This window comes from Phalaenopsis equestris, unplaced genomic scaffold (genome assembly GCF_001263595.1).
Source record: "Phalaenopsis equestris unplaced genomic scaffold, ASM126359v1 Scaffold000507, whole genome shotgun sequence".
Lineage (NCBI taxonomy): Eukaryota > Viridiplantae > Streptophyta > Magnoliopsida > Asparagales > Orchidaceae > Phalaenopsis > Phalaenopsis equestris.
The window spans coordinates 1,048,776-1,053,229 of NW_018164947.1; positions in this window are offsets into that span (position 1 = coordinate 1,048,776).

Sequence of the window (4,454 nt, forward strand, 5' to 3'; positions counted from 1 at the left end):
AATCAAATATTAAACTTTTAAAAATCACTGAAATCCAATTTTAAAACAAAACTGAACCATCCAAATTCAGTTAGTTTAGTTCCGTTGTTCAGTTTTTCAGTTTTGACCAAATAATGCACCCCCTAGCCTAAAGGAGTTAAATTTGGAAAAGATTACATACATTTTAGGTATTCATAACTAAAATTTAAAATTTAATTTACTTAAAATATAAATAAAAAAAATTATATTTCATTATCCATGAAAAAGTGAAAATGAATAATATATCCCATATACTTATTTAAACTAGTAAAATTGCATATGCACCAAGCGCACGTTAATAAATTTCATAAAATAAAATATATTGATTAAAATTATATTTTCTTTAATAAAGTGATCAAAATAATATATTGATCATCAATTATAATGTTAATTAGTGAAAAAAAATATATATATATATTTTTCTTTGAACCATAGATGATAAAATATAGTAAAATTTTATAATTTTTAAATTAAAATTTTATAATTTTATTGTAAGAGAATATATATTTTTTTTCTTTGTTGAATTATCAATAATATAGAAACAATAAAATCTCATTTTAAATGAAACCACAAAATATCATGACAAATATGGCATTTTATTTTTATGTAAACATTATAAATTTAAAGATGAATATGAAATCAAATAACAATATGTGTGTTAAAATATTATCTTTGACATTAAAATAATATTATATTTCAAATTTAATATTTTGGAAAAATGTTCATATTAAAGCATTATTATTTGATTATTATGTAAAAAGCATGTAGGGGATTATTATTTTAAATGTCACATGTCAAATTTCTTATATTTCATTTTAAAAGCTAAATCATTGAACATGAACAATTATTTCATTTGATAAGTAAATACTTATGCATTCTAATATGTTTAAATTTAACATATTTATTTAACGTGTACGATATAATAGATCTAACCATTAATAAAACTCAAACATATATTATCTATTTAAGTTATTCCTATTGTATCAACGAATGATTTATCTTAACATTATATCAAGTCTTTTCATTTTTAAAGTCAAATCTAAAATTTACACACGCACACACACACACACATTGGTAGTAAAAACAAAATATAAAATGTGATGGAAGGAAAACAATAATGACAAGATGCAGTTTACTTTAGGATTTGTCACATGAGAAATTAATACGTGTAGAGTTTGTATGCATGTGGATTCCATGTACAACAGTGTTGTATATTATTGTACACATATTGTACAATAGTGTATAATACTATTCTATAGAGAGTCCACATGTATATGAACTCCCTACGTAATATTCTCTTTGTTGGATGCCAAACTTTCATGACAATATCTTTCTTGGTTTATTGAAATACATTACTTCTAGCTTTATCATACTATATTTATTTTTATAAATCACTCAAGGATGCGTGAGAAGCCAATCGGCTCTTTAAGTGTCTCGTCGTGTATGCGTGTGTATGTTTGTGTGTGCCTGTGTAAGAGTGAGACTATAATTTTAAAAAGAAAACAATACATGAAATTAAAAACTGAATGTGGGGCATATAAAGCTTGGAGTCAATAGGCTAACAACTATGTTTGTCACTCCCATGGATAAATTGTTCATTTTCCCTTATTCTTTTGCTCGCTTCTTTCATATAACTAAACTTTTCCTTTTAATTATAGTCCCCCATAGTTGGGGGCATTTACATACGTACCACCCAATTCCTACGTATTTACATCTTTAATGTGTAAACTTTGATTTTTATATTCATACCACCCAAATCAATCATATAACTTCACAAATACCATCATTTTAACCTTTAAAAAGTGAAAAAACACCTTTTTCACAAATACTATCATTTTAACCTTTAAAAAGTGAAAAAACACCTTTTCAAGCATATATAAGATGATAGAATGAAAAATTGAACTTTAGGAGTTAGATATGTAATTCATAGGAATTGAGTTGTATCTATGTAAATATTCTTTAAGATTTTGTTGGGGTTAGAGCTTGGAATTAATCAAAGTTCTTATATAAGATATTTAAAATAAACTGCTCACACTTCAAGAGGCTTCTTTTTTTAATGCAATCCTCCATGAACTCAATCATGATTGGGTTTTTCATTAATGGTGCATTTTCAGAATTTTATTATGTTTACATTTGATAGCGATAGTTTTTCCTTATAAATGGAGAGAACACTTTTTATGTTAAATATAAGATCTTTGTATTAATAATAATCTATTAATGTTGTAAAATACTCGACAATCAAAATTATAATAAAATTTAACAGCTACAATAATAAGACTAGTCATCAATTAAGTGAAAATGCATGAAATTTTTAGTATGTTTTGTACTTTGATCTTTTTATCATTTTGTTCTTCATTTTCTACGATTTAAAAGGCCTTGCCTAATTTCTAACATGAGTTATAATGACTCAATTATTTTTAAAATATCCAAAAAAATACTCTAATATTTTACTTTTTAATTAGTTGTTAATTATTTATTATGTTATTATTTTATTATTTTTTATAAGAAACATAAAATCTTTCTTAGTTTTCATTAAAGCTCATTGGGTGGATGCACTAAATCTAATTGAATTGAGTCATAATATCCTGAGGTATCACGTAAGTATGATTTGAGTTAACAATTAAGCCTTCATTTTAATATATAATAATGGATTGAAAATAGAACTAAAAAAGAAAGTGTGATTAGCCTATCATTGTTAACTTTATATGATTTTTTCTCTTTTTTACTCAATGTGCAACACAATATATTTTCTCAAGTGAAACATACATAATTTTATTGTAGTTTGTAGGAGAACATGCTAAAAATGCATTATGAAACATATTATAAAAAGTATAATGTGAACAACATAGTAAAAGCTTAAGGGTGAAGAGAATTCTTCTTCAAAAAAATTAAAGTAAGATAATCTTCACTTTATTATCAAATTTCTCTCATAAATAGAAGGGGAGGAGTAAAATTATTTTTTGCGCTTATTGTCATGATAATTAATAAGACTAAGAGTATGGATATGAGAGGAGTATGGAGAGATATTGAGATAAAGTTGGGTGATGACAAGAATACATAAAAAAAAGGATGATATAAATGGAGAGGAGAGGGAGAGTGAGAGGGAGAGGGAGGGAAGGAGAGGAAGGGAGAGAGAGAGAGAGAGAGATAATGATGGGTAGAGTGAGAAATATGATGAACAAATATAATATTGAGATAATAGGCTTGAAGGAGGAAGACAATGGGAAGTGGTGTTCTTGTACGTGCATTAATGAAAACGTGAGCAAAGATAAAGACACAAAGATAAATGGTTACTAAAAAGTGAACTTTTTCTTAAAAGACTGAACTAAACCAACATCACACAATCAATGCAGTGATTTGTGTATTATTTTATAGGCTCAATGTTGTTGAATACAATATTTTTCAATATTAGTTTAAGTAATTAAATGTAATGTTTTTTTATAGTATTTTAGTCCACCTGAGATGATGAAGTTTGTAATCAGATAAGATTTGCATGTTTATTTAGTATTTGTTCATTTTTTATGAATTCTTATGAAAGATTTCATGCCTTTGATATTAAATTAATTATTTTAAGAAAATTTCAACATGTAAAAATTAATTTCATTGCATTTGATAAAATTTTTAGATGTGTTTTATGTTCGATTTAGCAACATTCTTCATCGCATTATAAAACACTCTAAATTCTATTTTAAGCATACATTTATTTATTTTTACAAGCATCATAGCTATTGAACTTGTCTTCATAACAAAATTAATACATATTTATAAAACCAAAATTTGCAAAACAATCTAGAATATATGTTCTTAAATCATTATCATCAATACTTTTTACACATGATGTACAACTTATTGAATGTTTTTACATATTTTTTGGAGTCATATATTTTAAGATATAAGAGATTTTATATAGAAATTATATTTAAAATAAAATAACTATCATATCTTAATATTCTTATTTATTATTTTTTTTAGAGAAAACAATATTTTGGAGGTATTATGGCTAATTTTGTTTGTAGGGCTAGTTGAAAATATGTTCCATTCAAAATAAGTCATTGGTATGATATTTGGATTTCAAGTTTGTTGTCTTTTTGTAAAGTTGTTTTATATTATTTTATTATATTTCAAATAAAATCAAATCCTTGCAGCATTTACAGGGCAAGTTTTTTATATTTTATAGGATGGACTGTGCTAGTCATATTGATATAAGAAATTAAAATTTCATTGATTATTTTATATCATATAGAATTTTATATAATTTTATCAAATATATTAAACCCGATAAAATTTATAGTAGAATAAGAAAAACCCTAAAATATTATTTTGGATACAACATATAAATGATTTTATGAACTGATGATTCTACTACTTGTTGTACATACAATTTTTTTGTAAATTTTTATATTACGTTTAATAGTATTTATATATATAAATATATA